Genomic DNA, 21,732 nt, shown 5'->3' with positions numbered 1-21,732 from the left:
CTTCCCAGACCGGGAGCCTCTGGGGTAACAGGACACACAGCAAGGAGGCAGAGTGTGCTGGTGGGAGCAGGGGTTTGGAGACTGACACCATCCTCACTGTGCTGGGAGGGATGAACCCCTTAACCTCTGTGAAGCCCAGATTCCTTATCTGTAAACTGAGGACAACAAGTTACTGACTTTAGAACAGTATGGAGGATCCTTAAAAAACTAAAAATAGAAATACCGTCTGACTCTGCAATCCCATTCCTGGGCATGTAACCAGAGAAGACTATAGTTCAAAAAGGGATATGCACCCCAATATTCACAGCATTATTTACAATAGCCAAAACATGAAAACAACCTAAACGTCCATCAACAGAGGAATAGATAAATAAAATACAGCACATATACACAATAAAACATTACTCAGCCACGAAAAAGAATGAAATAATGCCATTTGCCGCACCGTGGATGAACCTACAGATGATCATACTAAGTGAAATAAATCAGACAGAAAGATAAATATCATATGATACAGCTTATATGTCTACATTGACTATCTGGCGATGTCCATGTGTAGAGTCTTTTCTGTTGTTGGAAGAAGGTGTTTGCTATGACCAGTAGCAAAACTTGGCACTAGATAGTGCAAAAACTTGCAAAACTCTTGGCAAAACTCTGTTAGCCATTTAGTTCAGTTCAGTTCAGTTACTCAGTCGTGTCCGACTCTTTGTGACCCCATGGACTGCAGCACGCCAGGCCTCCCTGTCCATCACCAGCTCCCGGAGCTTACTCAGACTCATGTCCATTGAGTCAGTGATGCTATCCAAGCATCTCATCCTCTGTCGCCCCCTTTTCCTCCTCCCTTCAATCTTTCCCAGCATCAGGGTCTTTTTCTAGTGAATCAGCACTTCACATCAGGTGGCCCAAGTATTGGAGTTTCAGCTTAAGCATCAGTCCTTCCAGTGAATATTCAGGACTGATCTCCTTTAAGGTGGACTGTTTGGATCTCCTTGCAGTCCAACGGACTCTCAAGAGTTTTCTCCAATACCACAGTTCAAAAGCATCAATTCCTCGGCACTCAGATTTCTTTATAGTCCAGCTCTCACATTCATACATGACTACCTGGAAAAAAAAAAACTTTGACTAGATGGACCTTAGCTGGCAAAGTATCTCTCTGCTTTTTAAATGCTATCGAGGTTGAGCATAGCTTTTCTTCCAAGGAGCAAGTGTCTTTTAATTTCATGGCTGCAGTCACCATCTGCAGTGATTTTGGAGTGCCAAAAAATAAAGTCTGTCACTGTTTCCATTGTTTCCCCATCTATTTGCCATGAAGTCATGGGACCTGATGCCATGATGTTAGTTTTCTGAATGCTGAGTTTTCACCAACTTTTTCCCTCTCTTCATCCACTTTCATCAAGAGGCTCTTTAGTTCCTCTTCACTTTCTGCCATAGGGTGGTGTCATCTGCATATATGAAGTTATTGATGTTTCTCCCAGCAATCTTGATTCCAGCTTGTGCTTCATCCAGCCTGGCATTTCGCATGATGTACTCTGCATATAAGTTAAATAAGCAGGGTGACAATATAAATAAGCTCCCTATAAATAAATAGGGAGTACAGTCTTGATGTACTCCTTTCCCGATTTGGAACCAGTCCATTGTTCAATATCTGGTTCTAACTGTTGCTTCCTGACCTGCATGCAGACTTCTCAGGAAGCAGGTCAGGTGGTCTGGTATTCCCATCTCTTTAGCAATTTTCCACAGTTTGTTGTGATCCACACAGTCAAAGGCTTTGGGGTAATCAATAAGCCAGAAGTAGATGTCTTTCTGGAACTCTCTTGCTTTTTCGATGATCCAGCGGATGTTGGCAATTTGATCTCTGGTTCCTCTGCCTTTTCTAAATCCAACTTGAACATCTGGAAGTTCATGGTTCACATACTGCGGAAGCCTGTCTTGGAGAATTTTGAACATTACTTTGCTAGCGTGTGAGATGAGTGCAATTGTGAGCTAGTTTGAACATTCTTTGCCATTGCCCTTCTTTGGGACTGGACTGAAAACTGACCTTTTCCAGTCCTGTGGCCACGGCTGAGTTTTCCAAATTTGCTGGTACATTGACTGCAAAACTTTAACAATATCGTCTTTTAGGATTTGAAATAGTTCAACTGGAATTCCATCTCCTCTAGCTATGTTTGTAGTGACGCTTCCTAAGGCCCACTTGACTTCACATTCCAGCATGTCTGGCTCTATGTGAGTGATCACACCATCACTGATTACCTGGGTCGTGAAGGTATTTTTTTGTATAGTTCTTCTGTGTATTCTTGCCACCTTTTCTTAATATCTTCTGCTCTTGTTAGGTCCATACCATTTCTGTCCTTTATTGTGCCCATCGTTGCATGAAATGTTCCCTTGGTATATCTCTAATTTTCTTGAAGAGATCTCTAGTTTTTCCCATTATGTTTCCCTCTATTTCTTTGCATTGATCACTGAGGAAGGCTTTCTTATCTCTCCTTGCTATTCTTTGGAACTCTGCATTCAAATGGGTATCTCTTTCCTTTTCTCCTTTGCCTTTCACTTCTCTTCTTTTCTCAGCTATTTGTAAGGCCTCCTCACACAACCATTTTGCTTTTTGCATTCCTTTTTCTTGGGGGTGGTCTTGATCCCTGTCTCCTGTACAATGTCATGAACCTCCATCCATAGTTCTTCAGGCACTCTGTCTATCAGATCTAATCCCTTGAATCTATTTGTCACTTCTACGGTATAATTGTAAGGGATTTGATTTAGGTCATGCCTGAATGATCTAGTCGTTTTCCTTACTTTCTTCAGTTTAAGTCTGTTAGCCTTTGCCCTGCTTCATCTTGTACTCCAAGAAAAAATTTGCCTGTTACTTCAGGTCTCATGAGTTCCTACTTTTGCATTCCAGTCCCCTGTGATGAAAAGGACATCTTTTTTGGGTGTTAGTTCTAGAAGGCCTTGTAGGTCTTCATAGAACCATTTGACTTCAGTTTCTTCAGCATTACTGGTTGGGGCATAGGCTTGAATTACTGTGATATTGAATGTTTTGCCTTGGAAATGAAGATATAACATTCTGTCATTTAGAGATTGCACCCAAGAACTGCATTTCAAAGTCTTTTGTTGACTATGAGGCTACTCCATTTCTCCTAAGGGATTCTTGTCCACAGCAGTACACAGTAGTATACAGGTCGTCTGAATTAAATTCACCCATTCCAGTCCATTTTTGTTCACTGATTCCTAAAATGTCAATGTTCACTCTTATCATCTCCTGCTTGACCACTTCTAATGTACCTTGATTCACTCCAGGTTCCTATGCAATATTGCTCTTTACAATATCGGACTTTACTTCCATCACCAGTCACATCCACAACTGGGCGTTGTTTTTGCTTTGGCTCCATCTCTTCATTCTTTCTGGAGTTATTTTTCCATTCTTCTCCAGTAGCATATTGGGCACCTACTGACCTGGGGAGTTCATATTTCAGTATCATATCTTTTTGCTTTTTCATACTGTTCATGAGGTTCTCAACACAAGAATACTGAAGTGGTTTGCCATTCCCTTCTCCAGTGGACCATGTTTTGTTAGAACTCTCCACCATGACCCGTCCATCTTGGGTGGTCCTACACAGCATGGCTCATAGTTTCATTGAGGTAGACAGGCTGTGGTCCATGTGATCAGTTTGATTAGCTTTCTGTGATTGTGGTTTTCATTCTGTTTGCCCTCTGATAGATAAGGATAAGAGGCTTATGAGAGCTTTCTGATGGGAGAGATGACTGTGGGGGAAACTGGGTCTTGTTCTGTTGGGTGGGGCCACGCTCAGTAAATATTCAATCCAATTTTCTATTGATGGGCGGGGCTGTGTTCCCTCCCTGTTATTTGACCTGTGACCAAACTATGGTGGAGATAATGAAGATAATGGCAACCTCCTTTAAAAGGCAGGGAAAAGGATAACAGAGTTTTGTCAAGAGAATGCACTAGTCATAGCAAACACCCTCTTCCAACCACACAAGAGAAGACTCTATAAATGGACATCACCAGATCAGTTCAGTTCAGTTCAGTTGCTCAGTCATGTCTGACTCTTTGCAACCCCATGAACTGCAGCATGCCAGGTCTTCCTGTCCATCACCAACTCCCGGAGTTCACCCAAACTCATGTCCATTGAGTCAGTGATGCCATCCAACCATCTCATCCTCTGTTGTCCCCTCCTCCTCCTGCCCTCAATCTTTCCCAGCATCAGGGTCTTTTCAAATTAGTCAGTTCTTCACATCAGGTGGCCAAAGTACTGGAGTTTCAGCTTCAACATCAGTACTTCCAATGAACACCAGATGGTCAATACCAAAATCAGATTGATTATATTCTTTGCAGCCAAAGATGGAGAAGCTCTATACAGTCAGCAAAAACAAGACTGGGAGCTGACTGTGACTCAGATCTTGAACTCCTTACTGCTAAATTGAAGAAAGTAGGGAAAACGACTAGATCATTCAGGCATGACCTAAATCAAATCCCTTACAATTATATGGTAGAAGTGACAAATAGGTTCAAGGGATTACATCTGATGGAGTGCCTGAAGAACTATGGATGGAGGTTCATGACATTGTACAGGAGACAGGGATCAAGACCATCCCCAAGATAAAGGAATGCAAAAAGCAAAATGGTTGTGTGAGGAGGCCTTACAAATAGCTGAGAAAAGAAGAGAAGTGAAAGGCAAAGGAGAAAAGGAAAGAGATACCCATTTGAATGCAGAGTTCCAAAGAATAGCAAGGAGAGATAAGAAAGCCTTCCTCAGTGATCAATGCAAAGAAATAGAGGGAAACATAATGGGAAAAACTAGAGATCTCTTCAAGAAAATTAGAGGTACCAAGGGAACATTTCATGCAACGATGGGCACAATAAATGACAGAAATGGTATGGACCTAACAAGAGCAGAAGATATTAAGAAAAGGTGGCAAGAATACACAGAAGAACTATATGAAAAAAGATCTTCATGACCCAGATAATCAGTGATGTTATGATCACTCACATAGAGCCAGACATGCTGGAATGTGAAGTCAAGTGGGCCTTAGGAAGCATCACTACAAACAAAGTTAGTGGAGATGATGGAATTCCAGTTGAACTATTTCAAATCCTAAAAGATGATATTGTTAAAGTTTTGCAGCCAATATGCCAGCAAATTTGGAAAACTCAGCCGTGGCCACAGGACTGGAAAAGGTCAGTTTTCAGTCCAGTCCCAAAGAAGGGCAATGGCAAAGAATGTTCAAACTAGCTCACAATTGCACTCATCTCACACGCTAGCAAAGTAATGTTCAAAATTCTCCAAGACAGGCTTCCGCAGTATGTGAACCATGAACTTCCAGATGTTCAAGTTGGATTTAGAAAAGGCAGAGGAACCAGAGATCAAATTGCCAACATCCGCTGGATCATCGAAAAAGCAAGAGAGTTCCAGAAAGACATCTACTTCTGGCTTATTGATTACCCCAAAGCCTTTGACTGTGTGGATCACAACAAACTGTGGAAAATTGCTAAAGAGATGGGAATACCAGACCACCTGACCTGCTTCCTGAGAAGTCTGCATGCAGGTCAGGAAGCAACAGTTAGAACCAGATATTGAACAATGGACTGGTTCCAAATCGGGAAAGGAGTACATCAAGACTGTACTCCCTATTTATTTATAGGGAGCTTATTTATATTGTCACCCTGCTTATTTAACTTATATGCAGAGTACATCATGCAAAATGCCAGGCTGAATGAGGCACAAGCTGGACTCAAAATTGCTGGGAGAACCATCAATAACCTCAGATATGCAGAAGATACCACCCTTATGGCAGAAAGTGAAGAGGAACTAAAGAGCCTCTTGATGAAAGTGGATGAAGAGAGGGAAAAAGTTGGTGAAAATTCAACATTCAAAAAACTAACATCATGGCATCAGGTCCCATGACTTCATGGCAAATAGATGGGGAAACAATGGAAACAGTGACAGACTTTATTTTTTGGCACTCCAAAATCACTGCAGATGGTGACTGAAGCCATGAAAGATGCTTGCTCTTTGGAAGGAAAGCTATGACCAACATAGACACCATATTAAGAAGCAGAGATATTACTTTGTCAACAAAGATCCATCTAGTCAAAGCTATGATTTTTTCAGTAGTCATGTATGAATATGAGAGTTGGACTGTAAAGAGAGCTGAGTCCTGAAGAATTGATGCATTTGAATTGTGGTGTTGGAGAAGACTCTTGAGAGTCCCTTGGACTACAAGGAGATCCCACCAGTCCATCCTAAAGGAGATCATTCCTGGGTGTTCACTGGAAGGAATATTCATTGAAGCTGAAACTCCAATACTTGGGCCACTTGATGTGAAGAATTGACTCATTGGAAAACACTCTGATGTTGGGAAAGACTGAAGGTGGGAGGAGAAGGGGGCGACAGAGGATAAGCTGGTTGGATGGCATCACTGACTAGAGGGACATGAGTTTGTGCAAGCTCCAGGAGTTGGTGATGGACAGGGAGGTGTGGTGTGCTGCCTGTGACATGGGGTTGCAGAGAGTCAGACACGACTAAGCAACTGAAATGAACTGAACTGAACTGAAATGTCTACATACAAAATGATACGTAAATCTTTAAAAATGATACAAACCCACACCTCCTGCTTGGTAGGCAGATTCTTTACCACTGAACCACCAGGGAAGCCCATAAAGCAACTATATGCCAGTAAAAATTAATTTTTTGTAGAAGTCTGAGAGTGGAGTGCTCCGGGTTCACCAGCGCTGAGACCTGAGGCACGTGTCTGAGCCTCCATGTCCTCATCGCCAAAATGCCGTCCTTCTCTCCTCTGCTTGTGATGTTGTGGCTGGGACCCTGAAACCACATTTCTGCATCGCTGGCATCAGCCCATGAGGACACTGAGGGAGGGTGCAGGGCTGACGGGGAGGATTGGACTCATCTCTCCATGTCTGCTTTATGTTCCAGCAGAACTGTTCCACCCCAGCGGCCAGAGATCCTTCCCATAGCAACAGTGGGATCCACTTTGCAGGTCTCCAGCCCTCGTAGAACTAGCCTCTTGGTGCTGTGTCTCAGAGACTCCAGCTGCAGACTGGCAGCATCTCCTACACTTCAGGGACGCAAGCGTCAGCCCCACAGGGCCTCTCTTCCAACTAAATTATCTAATTGAAATTTTTAAGTTTTAATAATCTAATCTCGTCCATCAATTCCCCCGCCCTAGGGTACTGGAAGCTTCCAGCAGTTTTTATCTCGTCAATACCTTAGTTTCCTTCTTACTTTTTCAGTTACCTAATTAGCAACTTTAAAGCTGGTTTAGCACTTTTAAATGAATTTCTGATATAAATAAGGATTATGGTTTCTATCTCCTAACAGGTCCTGACTGATCCTTCAGGGTACTGAAACATACTTCTTATGGGTATGAGGATTAATTAAACAGCTTTTACATGGTGCCAGGCATGTACATCTTCAATTCACATTAGTCTTGTCCTTCCTTCTGGAACACTGTTGAATCATATGGTGTCAACTTGTTTTTAAAAATCTTAATTTTTTCCCTATTGTCGTTCTGACAGAACAGCACTCAATCGTGTCTGACTCTTTGTGACCCCAAGGACTGCAGCGCACCAGGCTTCCCTGTCCTTCACCGTCTCCCGGAGCTTGCTCAAACTCTTGTCCATTGAGTTGATGATGCCATCCAACCGTCTCACCCTCTGTTGCCGCCTGCCCTCCTGCCTTCAGTCTTCCCCAGCATTTTCCTTACTGAAATATCTAAAAGTACAGGTTTGGAGGCAAATAGACTTGTGCTTGAATCCCAGCTTTGCTGCTCACTGTGTAACGTTGGGCAGTTTCCTTCACGCTTTGAAGCCTCATCTATCAAGTGTAAATGAGAAGAACAGCACTTCCAGAGTTGCCGTGAGGATCACATGACTAATGTTTGTCGACTGTGTCTGCACAGAGCAGCAGTTAGAAAACTATACCTGCTATGGTCGCTCCCCTAGCCGTTACTTGTGTTGCATGCTTTGGAACTGCCTCTCCTTCCTGAACACACGTCCCAGATGGGTGTCTGTTAAAGCCTTGACACACAGTCAGGATGCGCTGCTGCACCCAAGGCCTGACCAGAGCAGAGACGGCAGGTCATGACTTCTTATGGTCGAAGTGCTCTGCTCTCTATGATGGGGACTGAAATCTCCGTCTGTGACCGCTTTATTTGTTTGCAGCTCCGGTGTAGCAATACTATTGTATCTGTCTGGGTTACTTCGGAGCAACGGAAAATATTTAGAGCTGAATTATGCAAATCAAAAAAATAGTCAACACACATTGGAATTCTTAGAAGATGGTGATGACACTTTAAAGTCTTCCCAAGTTGTCCCACAGAGCAACAAAGACCCACAGGCAATAGCCATAACAAAAAATACATGATAAGGTCTCCCCAATGATCTCCTGATATGAGGGCTTGGGAACAACCCAATGGTAGCTACAAGAACTTGATGAGGTCTACTTCTGTGTAGAAGAAGTGTAAGGAGGCAGCTGGACTTCCAATGGCCCACAGTCACTAGGCTGACTAACTGGAAAGCCCTGTAGGCCAGTCTGAGGACTAGGAAGGCTTTGAAGCATCCAACATAGGGGCGAGTGCACTGGTCCATGTGGGACCGCTGATAGCACTGGAGCAGCATAGGCCTTAAACTCATGAAATAAAACAAATCAAAGCTCTTTTCCAAAACAAAGATCCAGACTAAGAAGAAACAGACAGCAGTAGAATCCAAATTGAGCTGAATAAGGACAGTAAAAGGAAAGGAAAAAAAATGTCCAGATAAAAGTAGAGGAGGGGAACAGAGCACTCAGATCTCCAAGAGTGTGGGGCCATGCTTTTATCACTTTGTGAAAACAACATTAGAGGGACCTGCAGGGAGAGGAGGGGCTTCCCCAGAGGTTCAGCGGTAAGGAATTCACCTGCAGTACGGGAGACCCAGATTCGATCCCTAAGTCAGGAAGATCCCCTGGAGGAGGTCATGGCAATCCACTCCAGTGTTCTTGCCTGGAGAATCTCATGGACAGAGGAGCCTGACGGGCTACAGCCCACGGGGTCACAAAGAGTCGGACACAACAGAAATGGCCGAGCATGCGCACACACATGCAGGGCGAGGAGACCAGAGACCCAGCTTGGGATCTGACAAGACGGCTAGGATGCCCTAGGGGTTGTCGAGGAAACCCATGGCTTGCTGGCTGGACCAGTTCCTGGCATCAAAGCGGAACCAGATGAGAGCAATCAATGCCTGTTATTTTAATGTGGCCATTGCTGGCCCCACGGTTCCCCTTTGAAGGAGGGACATTTAAATGTGAACTATTCCTTCCAGAAGAATAGTCAATGGCAGCCCCCAAAGTATGTCTCATGACCAAAATTTAGCATTCTAATGTAGACAAGTTGGGAAGAGTATGTTTAGATATTCTGAGTAGTCAGTCCCCGGGCCTGCTGATCAGTACTGTTCTGTCATCCATCCTGGCTTCGTTAAGTGCTTCCAGTCCAGATGGTTCATTAGTAAATGATGTGTCTCAGCAGTGACAGACTTGACAAAGCTCAAGCCATAGAAGCAGCTAGAGCATGGACTTGGCTTGGACTCGGCTGTATGCCAACATGAATAATATTTAAATTAACTGGATCATCAACTCTGCATCACTTCTCCTGTTCTGCCAAGAGGTCTTTCTTTTTCGTTTGATTTTAATGGACATGTCTGCCTTCTTAGCACAGTAGGCAGCACATCTGTCTCAAAATCTGAAGGTCCTGAGTTCAAGCCTCAGAGAGGGCAGTTTGTTTGGGCTTCCCTGATAGCTCAGTGGGTAAAGAATTAACCTGAAATGCAGGAGACCTAGGTTCGATCCCCGGGTTGGGAAGATCCCCTGGAGAAGGGAAAGTCTACCCATTCCAGTATTCCGGCCTAGAGAATTCCATGGACTGTATAGTCCATGGGGTCGCAAACAGTCACACACGACTGAGTGAATTTCATTTCACTTTAATGGGCACGGTCTTAGAAACGTTGCAGATTAAAAGCCCAGATGCCGTTCATCCCTTGGGGCTTAAATGCACGGTAGCATATCTGTGTTCTCCTGATTCACTGCTGCAAAGCTTGAGCAGAGGCTAGAAAGACCCCGGGATTGTTGTGAAGCTTTTCAAGGCCGTGCGCCTCTCTGCTTTAATCCATCTATCCATCGCTGCTTAAGTATAAATCGCTGCCAATGAAGGGAAAGGCCAGGGTTTGCTGCCGGGGTAATGGGTGTTTTTCTCTATTACTTTTTGAGCTTGTGAGATGTAGTTTTATTTTAATTTTATCGACTCCTTCCCTTTAATAGTGATCCAATTGCACTGGTTAAACAGCTAACCATTCTTTAGCATATGCCCTCTATTTATTTAGTTGCCACAGATGGATAGGCTTGATTGTTTGAACCAAAATGGGAGCATCAAACAAACTTCACAGCCCTCACCAATAACTCGATGGCTTTGCTATCAAGCGTAGACTCCACCTTTCATGTAAAAGCTTGTGACCATATAGTATGATTTGTCTGGGAACATATGTAAGTCTTATGTTTTAGTAAAATATTTTTGTTATTCTAAAATAAAAAAAAAGAGGAAACTACAGGGATGAAGTCAAAAAAGATATTCTGATACACACAGCCTAAAAAGAAGAAAAATACATTGATATAGAAACTGAGCAATAGAAAAAAGTCAGTTCAAATCCCATAGGAATGTAATTCTGAAGAAACAAGAGAATGAGCAAAATTACATGTACATATAATAATATATAAGAATTGGAGAAAAAATATCCCTCAGAGACAATAAAACATACTAGAAAGATATGTATGCGAGAGATAGAAATTATAACCTAACATTAAAAAACAAGCTAAAATGTATTATGAAAATGATAAAAAGTTTTTTAAGAGAAGTATAAATTCACATCAGAAAATCTTATAAATGAGGTGACTGGAAACTAGGAAGCTTTGAAAAGAGGAGTGGCAGAATTCAGAACATAACTAGAGAAAATAAAGTATCATTTTAAAATGAAGTCTAAAATGAAGAAATACAAGAAAGAGCAACACAGTAATGCCTTAAGATAAATACAAAATGGAAGGAAGACATTTAAAAAATATTTTTAAAGAGATAGAAAGGATTGGAGAAAAACGGTAGAGACCACCACGGTGGTTCAGTGGTTAAGAATCCGCCTGTCAATGCAGGGGTCACAGGTTCAATCCCCGGTCAGGGAACTGAGATCCCACCTGCCTCAGAGCACTCAGCCCAGGTGCTGCAACCAGAGAAGCCGCAGTGATGAGAAGTTCAGACACCACAGCTAGAGAGTAGTTTCTGCTCATCGTAACTAGAGAAAGCCCATAGGCAGCTACAAAAAACCGGTGCAGCTAAAAATAAATTTAAAAAATAAAAATGATAGATAATAAAGATAAGCAAAGATACAACATATGTATAATAAGGGGCTTTTCAAGACATGCATGAAAGCAAAGGGAAAAAAAACACAAAGACTAAAACATGTAATTTAAGAAAACATTCCTGAAGTAAAAGAATTTGTGACTACATTGTACAAGAACACACCACAGTCCTAAAGAAAATAACCTACATGGCCAGTATTAACATATATTCTGATAAAATTATGAGGCTTTATGAAAAAGTTATTTCAGGCATTCTGGCAAAAAGACCAAGCTACTCAAAAGGGAATTATAGCCACACTGTCATCAGAATTTTTGACAGCAATGCTTCATGCCAGAAGACAACAGCGTACCTTATTTAACATATGCAAAAAATGTTAAGTCACAGGTTTTACACAAAGCTAACAAATCTCTATGTAACAAGACCATAGAAAATTGTTATGAACATAATGACGCAGGGAATACTGTTCTACAGCCCTCCCTGGGGTACCATCTGAGGAATAAGCTTTCCTAAAACACTGGGAGGGCGTGATGGAGTAATAGGGACCAAATTTACCCTTCTACCTCAAACACCCAAAATACAAAACAAAGTGTGTGAAACTGAACGCTTAAACCGTCGACCAGCCCTGTGACTAACCTCTGTGAGTTTCCTCTTCCATGAAAGGGAAGAATTGGCTGTCCTAACTTCTTACCGTTGCTGTGAGACAAATATCAGGTTACGCATGTCACGCGCTCACCACAGGCCCTGGCAGAGTGCTGCGTACCTAATGGAGATTAGCTTTATCCTTAACCTGTAGGTTGAGGAGATGGGAGGGTCGCAGACAGTAAGTACCTTGCCAAGGACACACAGCTAGAGAGTATCGCTGAGTCCTGTCTGGTCCACAAGGAGGCTGCACACAATTTTATCACATGGCTTAGTGAGGTTCAGCTATGCTTTGCCTTTTGCATTTTCTTTGTCTTTTGCTCACCAATATTTAAAGCCTGGCTTGAAAAAGACCAGCCGGCACAGGAAATTAAGAAGAAATGTCAGAGAACTTTCCATCTTGACCATTCATCTCTTAATCTAGGCTGCCCTGGATGTCAGAACAGGGGAATGACCAGAATCAAGTAAGGTCATAAGTAAGGAGCAAATTAGTAGAACAACTAAACTGACAATGGAATGAATGGACAATTAGCCTGGATACTGTAACATTGTCCAGGGTCCAGATCCACAGTGATCCTGGCTAAAGCCGGTCATAGTCACAACTTCTGTTGCCCTGGAAATCCCAGGGAATTTTCTCCCGTGCTCTTCAGGAAATTCAATGGCTCTATGATACATGGGGTCATTTCCAATGTCAGAAATTATAACCAACCATATAACATTTACTAAATCCAGGCAACAACCATCTCTGTTTATAAACATGTCAAGAAGGAAAGTGACTGCTCAGGGAAGCTTGCTGTAAAATCCAAGGCCAAACCCAGCTCGACCCTGTCCCTTCACTGGTCCCAGCTCCTGGGAGGTTCCTCTGGCTTTTTTATGCACTGAGACTTTATGGGAATGGCACAGACTCCTGTCCCTTCTCTAGAGCCATCAGTACGAAAGATTCAAGTCTTCACCTTTGAACCCAATTGTGCCAAACTGAAAATAATCATTACCTACTTGCTGCTGGGAAAATAAAAAGAAACATGCAGACATTTCCTTTTTTGCCCCAAATCAGGGACTGGAGACCCAAAAAGAGGGAAGATCATCTCCTGTCCTAAGTAACTCAGCTCCAGAGGGATGTCCACCACCCCAGCTCTACCCCTCCCTACTTGGGCTTTCTAATCATTCATGTGTTCACTGGAGTAGCTTTCAATTTCCGTCAAGAACTTTTCCTTTGTATTCAAAACTTGGCTGACTGTTTGGTACTAGAGGCCTACCTTCCAGCCTGTCTTGGCTTTCAACATGTCTCCCTCATTAAATTTTATTATTTCTAGTGTTTTATTTGATTCTTCCTTTTACTTCAAAGCCATTGTAAGGTTATTCAGTTCAGTTCAGTTCAGTCACTCAATTGTGTCTGACTCTTTGTGACCCCATGAATCGCAGCACGCCAGGCCTCCCTGTCCATCACCAACTCCTTGAGTTTACTCAAACTCATGTCCATTGAGTTGGTAATGCCATCCAACCGTCTCATTCTCTGTCGTCCCCTTCTCCTGCCTTCAATCTTTCCCAGTATCAGAGTCATTTCAAATGAGTCAGCTCTTCAAATCAGATGGCCAAAGTATTGGAATTTCAGCTTCACCATCAGTCCTTCCAATGAATATTCAGGACTGATTTCCTTTAGGATGGACTGGTTGGATCTCCTTGATGCCCAAGAGACTCTCAAGAGTCTTCTCCAATACCACGGTTCAAAAGCATTGACACTCAGCTTTCTTTATTTCTTTATAGTCCAACTCTCAAATCCATACATGTCTATTGGAAAAACCAAAGCTTTGACTAGACAGACCTTTGTGGCAAAGTAATGTCTCTGCTTTTTAATAAACTGTTTGGGTTGGTCGTAACTTTTCTTCCAAAGAGGAAGTGTCTTTTAATTTCATGGCTGCAGTCACCATCTGCAGTGATTTTGGAGCCCAAGAAAATAAAATATCTTACTGTTTCCTTTGTTTCCACACATATTTGCCATGAATTAATGGGACCAGATGCCATTCTCTTAGTTTTCTGAATGTTGAGTTTTCAGCCAACTTTTTCACTCTCTTCTTTCACTTTCATCAAGAGGCTCTTTAGTTCTTCTTTGTTTTCTGCAATAAGGTGGTGTCATCTGCATATCTGAGGCTATTAATATTTCTCCTAGCAATCTTGATTCCAGCTTGTGCTTCATCCAGTCCAGCATTTCTCATGATGTACTCTCCAAATAAGTTAAATAAGCAGGGTGACAATATATAGCCTTGACGTACTCCTTTCCTGATTTGGAACCAGTCTGTTGTTCCATGTCCAGTTCTAACTGTTGCTTCTTGACCTGCATACAGGTTTCTCAAGAGGCAGGTCAGGTGGCCTGGTATTCCCATCTCTTGAAGAATTTTCCACAGTCTGCTGTGATCCACACAGCCAAAGGCTTTGGCATATTCAATAAAGCAGAAATAGATGTCATTCCTGGAAATCTTTTGCTTTTTCGAAGATCCAACGGATGTTGGCAATTTGATCTCTGGTTCCTCTGCCTTTTCTAAATCCAGTGTGAACATCTGGAAGTTCATGGTTCATGTACTGTAGAAGCCTGTCTTGGAGAATTTTGAGCATTACTTTACTAGCGTGTGAGATGAGTGCAATTGTGCGGTAATTTGAACATTGCCTTTCTTTAGGATTGGAATGAAGACTGAGTTTTCCAGTTCTGTGGCCACTGCTGAGTTTTTCAAATTTGATGGCGTGTTGAGTGAAGCACCTTCACAGCATCATCTTTTAGGATTTGAAATAGCTCAACTGGAATTCTATCACCTCTACTAGCTTTGTTCTTAGTGATGCTTCCTAAGGCCCACTTGACTTTGAATTCCAGCGTGTCTGGTTCTAGGTGAGTGATCACACCATCTTGATTATCTGGGTCATGAAGATCTTTTTGTACAGTTTTCCTGTGTATTCTTGCCACCTCTTCTTGATATCTTCTGCTTCTGTTAGGTCCATACCATTTCTGTCCTTTATTGAGCCCATCTTTGCATGTAAATTTCCCTTGGTATCTCTAATTTTCTTGAAGAGATCTCTAGTCTTTCCCATTCTATTGTTTTCCTCTATTTCTTTGCATTCATCACTGAGGAAGGCTTTCTTATCTCTCCTGGCTATTCTTTGAAACCCTGCATTCAAATGGGAATATCTTTCCTTTTCTCCTTTGCCTTTCACTTCTCTTTTTTTCATAGCTGTTTGAAAGGCTTCCTCAGACAACCATTTTGCCTTTCTGCATTTCTGTTTCTTGGGGATGGTCTTGATCACTGCCTCCTATACAATGTCATGAACCTCCACCCATAGTTCTTCAGACACGCTGTCTATCAGATCTAATCCTTTGAATCTATTTGTCACTTCCACTCTATAATACTAAGGGATTTGATTTATGTCATTACCTGATTGATCTGGTGGTTTTCCCTACTTTTTTCAATTTAAGTCTGAATTTGGCAGTAAGGAGTCCATGATCTGAGCCACAGTCAGCTCCCAGTCCTGTTTTTGCTGTTTAGAGCTTCTCCATCTTTGGCTGTAAAAAATATAATCCATCTGTTTTTTATATTGACCATCAGGTAATGTCCATGTGTAGAGTGTTCTCTTGTGTTGTTGGAAGAGGGTGTTTGCTATGACCAGTGCATTCTCTTGGCAAAGCTCTATTAGCCTTTGCTCTGCTTCATTCTGTACTCCAAGGCCAAAGTTGCCTGTTACTCCAGGTATTTCTTTACTTCCTACTTTTGCTTTCCAGTCCCTTATAATGAAAAGGACATCTTTTTTGGGTGTTAGTTCTAGAAGATCTTGTAGGTCTTCATAGAACCATTCAACTTCAGCTTCTTCAGCATTACTGGTTGGGGCATAGACTTGGATTACTCTGATATTGAATGGTTTGCCTTTCAATATCAGAGATCATTCTGGTTTTTCAAGAACAGAGATCATTCTGGGTTTTTTTTTTTTTTTTGAGATTGCACCCGAGTACTACATTTTGGAGTCTTTTGTTGACTATGAGGGCTACTCCATTTTTTCTAAGTGATTCTTGCCCACAGTAGTAGATCTAATGGTCATCTGAGTTAAATTTGCCCATTCCATTCCATTTTAGTTTGCTGATTCTAGAATGTTGATGTTCACTCTTGCCATCTCCTGTTTGCCCACTTCCAATTTGGCTTGATTCATAGACCTAATATTCCAGGTTCCTATGCAATATTGCTCTTTACAGCATCAGACTTTACTTCTATCACCAATCACACACACAACTGGGTATTGTTTTTGCTTTGGCTCCATCTCTTCATTCTTTCTGGAGTTATTTCTCCACTGATCTCCAGTAGCATATTGGGCACCTACCAACCTGGAGCGTCATCTTTCAGTGTCCTATGATTTTGCCTTTTCATTCTGTTCATGGGGTTCTCAAGGCAAGAATACTGAAGTGGTTTGCCATTCCCTTCTCCAGTGGACCACATTTTGTCAGAACTCCCCACTGTGACCTGTCTGTCTTGGGTGTCCCTACACGGCATGGCTCATAGCTTCATTGAGTTAGACAAGACTGTGGTCCATTTGATCAGATTGGTTAGTTTTCTGTGATTGAGGTTTTCAGTCTGTCTGCCCTCTGATGGATAAGAGGCTTATGGAAACTTCTGATGAGAGACTGACTGAGGGGGAAACTGGGTCTTGTTTTGATGGGCAGGGGCATGCTCAGTAAATCTTTAATCCAATTTTCTGTTGAAGGGCAGAGCTGTGTTCCCTCCCTGTTGTTTGACCTGAGGCCAAACTATGGTGGAGGTGATGCAGATAATGGCGACCTCCTTCAAAAGGTCCCATGCACACACTACCACACTCAGTGCCCCCGACCCTGCAGCAGGCCACCGTCGACCCACGCCTCCTCTGGAGACCCCTGGACACTCACGGCAAGTCTGGGCCTGGCTCTGTGGGGTCACTGCTTCTTCCCCTGGGTCCTGGTGCTCACCAGGTTCTGTCTGTGCCCTCCCAGAGTCTGTTTCCCAGCCCTGTGTACGTTCTGGAGGCTCTATGGTGGGTTAATGGTGACCTCTTCCAAGAGGGCTTCTGCCATGCCCAGGTCTACTGCACCCAGGGCCCCTGCCCCTGCAGCCTACATCCTCAGGAGACACCCAAACACAGTTCTGTCTCAGGTTCTATAACATTATTAATTGGCCAAATTTCGATATTGTTTTGTCCTGGGGAATAGGTAAGACCAAGGGAAGAAGACTGGGAAACAGCCAGTCGATGGAGGAGTCAGAACACACACATTTATTGATTATATTTGCCATCTCATATGCACATGGTTCACGGTACCCCCAAACAAGTATACCATAGTAACATCAAAGATCGTTGATCACAGATCACCATAGCAAATATAATAATGTTGATAAACTTTGAAATGTTTCAAAGATTACCAAAACTTGCCAGAAACGCATGAAGTGCACAAACAGGGTTGGAAAAGCAGCACTGGCAGTCTTGCCTGACAGGGTTGCCACAAACGTTCAATTTGCTAAAAAAAAGAAAAGGAAAGAAAAGCACAGTAGGACAAACCGCAGTGAAACAAGGTGCGCCTGTGCCACGCACTGGATGCTAGGAAGGATAAAAAGGTGAAAAACACAAACCTTCTTCCTCAAGGAACTCAGGCTTTGTTTGGGAGTAAACCTATAAATCTTTGGAAACTCCAACCAAGAAATAAGATTAAAAACTTTTTTGCTTTCAGTTTATTGAGATATAGCTGACCTACAGCACTGTGTAATTTTAAGGTGTATGGCATAATGACTTGCATATGCCGTGAAATGATTATCAAGGTCAGTTTAGTGAATGTCCATTATTTCATATAAACATAAAATTAATGGAAAAAAATTCTTTTCCTGTGATAAGAACTCTTAGGATTTATTCACTTAACAGCTTTCATGCATAACCAGCAGTGCTAATTAAATTAATCATGGTGTACACTACATCCCTTACTTACTTATCTTACAACTGAAAATTTGTACCTTTTGACTACCTTCATCCAGTTCCCCCACCCCCACCTCTGGTAACCACAAATCTGATTTCTTTTTCTATGAGTATGTTTGTCTGTTTTTGGAGTATAGTTGACCTGCAACACTATGTTAGTTCCTGTTACACAACATAGTGATTTGATATTTCTATACATTTCAAAATGATCACCAAGATAAGTCTAATTATCATCTGTCATTATAAGCAGATATTACATAATTATTGACTATATTCCCCACACTGTACATTTTATACCTGTGACTCATTTATTTTGTAACTGAGAGTTTGTACCTCTTAATCTCCCTCACTTATTCCCCCCTCAGCCCTCCCGCTGGCAACCACCTATTTGTTCTTTGTATCTATGACTCTGTCCCTGTTTTGTTTGCTCATTTATTTCATTTGTTTTAGATTCCACATATAAGTGAAATCATATAGTATTTGTCTTTCTCTGTCTGATTATTTCATTTAGCATAATATCCTCTAGGTCCATCCACGTTGCTGCAAATTTCAAGATTGCATTCTTTTTTCAAGGCTGAGTAATATTCCATTATATATATATATATATGTGCCACATCTTCTTTGTCCATTCATCTGTTGATGGGCACTTAGCCATGTCTTGTGAATAACACTGCTGTGAACATTGGGCTGCATGTATCTTTTCTAATAGTATTTTTGTTTCTTTAGCTAAATACACAGCAGTGAGATTTCTGGGTCAAGGGTAGCTCTATTTCTAATTTTTGAAGGAATCTCCATACTGTTTTCCGTAGCGACTGCAGCAATTTGTATTACCATCAGTGGTATGTAAGTGTTCCATTTTCTCCACTTACTCACCAACACTTGTTACTTGTCTTATTGATAATAGTCCTTCTAACAGGTAGGAGGTGATGTCTCCTTGTGGTTTTAACTTGCATTTCCCTGATCATTAGTGATGTTGAGCATCTTTTTATGTCCCTGTCGGCCATCTGTATGTCCTCTTTGGAAACAAGGTCTATTCTCATTTTCTGCCCATTTTTTAATTGGGTTGTTTGAGTTTTGCTTTTGTGTTCGTGTTTTTGGCTACACTGTGCAGCATACAGACTCTTAGTTCCCCATCCAGGCACTGAACCCATGTCCCCTGAAGTGGAAGCATGGACTGTTAGCCGCTGGACCACCAAGGAAGTTCGCAGTTGTTTGTTCTACTGATGCTGAGTTGCATGAGTTCTTTGTATATTTTGCATGTTAATTCTATATTGGCCAGCAACTTTACAGAATTCACTGATGAATTCTAGTAGGTTTTTGGTGTCATCTTTAGGGTTTTCTGTATTTAGTATTATGTCACCTGCAAAGAGAGACAATTCTACTTCTTCTCTTTCACTTGGATTCCTTTTATTTCTTTTCCATACCTGATTGCTGTGGCTAGGAGTTCCAATACTATGTTGAATAAAAGTGGTGAGATTGGGCATCCTTGTCTTGCTCCTGACCTTAGAGGAAATGCTTTGAGTTTTTCACCTTTGAGTATGCTAGCTGTGGGCTTGTCATATACAGCTTTTATTATTTTGAGGCATGTTCCCTCTTTACCCACTTTGTTGAGAGTTGTTTTTTTTTTTAATCGTAAGTGGATATTGAAGGGAATAAAATATAAATAACAAAGATGGCAAAGTGAAATCTAACAATGATATAGACAGAATTAATTACCAGGTACTTTGCCTCTGCTCATTATAGCTCCTCACACTTGGAGTCCCAACCGCTTCCCTAGAGCCTCACCCTTGCCTCTATCTGCATCCTCAGACCAGTCCAACATGAGAAGCTGGTTTGTGAGCAGCATGAATCCCTGCCTCTCCCTTTATCATGTACCCATCCTATCTCCAGACCCTAGGAAGTAGGTACCTTTCTGCCCATTTTACAGATGACAAAACTAAGGCCCATGGTGATTAAATAACTTCTCAAAATCCCAAATTCTGTAAGTAACAGAACCCAGATCCCATCCCAGCTCTGTTAGACAGTCTGAGCTTCACCCACACACTTGGGCTACCCACACTGGGGGGCATTTGGTGGGAATTACACTAGGGTGTAAGGCAGCATTTCTGCCTTTGGGGATTGAAATCCATTTGAAGGGAAGAGTATTTGCTCACCTGGAACAGTTGGTATCATGCAAGTGCAAATATGTGTGTTGAGTGCAAACAACAGAAACCCAATCCTGGCTGCCAGGGAGCTCAAAATCGGCAGATAGGTGGGAGAAAACACTCAGGAAATGGCCAGGAGCCAAAGGAGGCTGGAAGCCAAAAGCATAGCCAGTCATACCCCAGGTCCTGGGCAAGGTCCACCGCACGGTGACTGGACTCTAGGGCTGCTGCTGTCTCCGCTAGATGTGGCCATGGGGACGGTGTCAAACTCTCCCTTGAACGACGTCGCCACTTAAGATTCTGAGCCCTGGATAGCAGTGTCTTTTTGGCCAAGCCTGGTCAACATGCCAAGGAATTTGGTGAGGGTACATCTGCCCTCTTCAGCTTTCAGAGTGGGGTGGCTTATATCCTGCCAGCATCACATAAAGGGGCCTTCCTCTTAAATAGGATGGGCAGGGGCAAATGTGCTGGGCTGTATTCTCCCCACTCCAATAACAGTATCCCCTGCAGCAAGATAAAGCTAAAAAGAGTAGTCTGGACACTGTGGGGTCTAGTTGTCCAAAGGAAGAGTCCAGATGAGCACTGAAAGAACTCAAGAGGTCTTCACAGAAGAGGCGTGTCTTGACATCGGCCTCACAGAGAGGATGTGGCCCTTGCTCTGGCCCCAATGCTCGGCCTACCCTGGAGAGTCGTCTTTTAGGTGACAGTGCTGCCGTGCCGTTGCACAAGTCCGCCAGCCCCTGGCACTGAGCTGAGAGCCAGGCCTGCCCAACTTCCAGCTCTCCCAACCATCTTGCTGGCCATCTTCACTGGCTCCATTTCACAGATGAGGAAACTGAAGTTTAGAAATATCACATGTGTGGGTGGAGGAGACTGACGTGGGAACTCAGGCCTGTTCGACCAGGACCCCCCACATCCTTTGCCAGAAGCCTGACGCCTCCCAGCATGGCTGAGAAGTAGCAGGAATACTACACTTCACTCCTTCCTGCTCAATGCTTTGCTCAGGAAGTTTTGTATCCTTCACGCCAACGCTATGAGAGTGAGGGCCATGTGATCACCCCTTTATGTGGCCGAGGAATTTCTAAGGTCAAGGTCAACCAGCTTTCGAGGCCTGGTGCCGGCTTTCCGGTCTCATCCAGCCTGAAAGCTCCCTTCCCCCCCATGACACTGCTGCTGGAGGCTGTGGGGTGGAGTGTCTTGGGGAACAGATCCCATTAAGATGTGTCCATCCTCAGAGAGTAAGCCCACACCGAGCCCGTCCCCGGAACCCAGCGGTCAAAAGTGCCGAGGGAACATGTCTAGGGGAACAATGCGTATTGATGACTCTGGCAGCGGCAGCTGGCAGGTTCTGGAGGCGGTTTCGTCTGGGGTTTGGGGTGGGTTTTACTTGGATGCCAAAGCCCAGTTACTCATCATTCTTGCTCTACCTGGGCCTCTGGGCTGCCCGAGATCCAGTGGGAACAGCTCCACAGCCCAGATCGGCTGTCCCCCTGGCCCCTCTCCTCCTGGGCGTGATTGATGTCAAGGCACTGACTGGGCCTGGACTGACCTGACACCCCTCCAAAGAATGGAA

The 21,732-nt window shown here is 43.0% G+C and overlaps 1 non-coding gene across 1 annotated transcript; it reads left to right on the top strand.

Annotated features, from left to right (window-relative positions):
- Nucleotides 1–9,711: 9,711 nt before the first annotated feature.
- Nucleotides 9,712–9,784, top strand: TRNAL-CAA (transfer RNA leucine (anticodon CAA)). The gene has a single exon. It is a non-coding gene; the product is annotated as a tRNA-Leu (tRNA).
- The last annotated feature ends 11,948 nt before the right edge of the window (nucleotides 9,785–21,732 follow it).

The sequence above is a fragment of the Muntiacus reevesi genome, chromosome 3, assembly GCF_963930625.1.
Source record: "Muntiacus reevesi chromosome 3, mMunRee1.1, whole genome shotgun sequence".
Lineage (NCBI taxonomy): Eukaryota > Metazoa > Chordata > Mammalia > Artiodactyla > Cervidae > Muntiacus > Muntiacus reevesi.
Note: the sequence above shows the minus strand (reverse complement) of the source record. Positions and strands in the feature narration are given on the sequence as shown.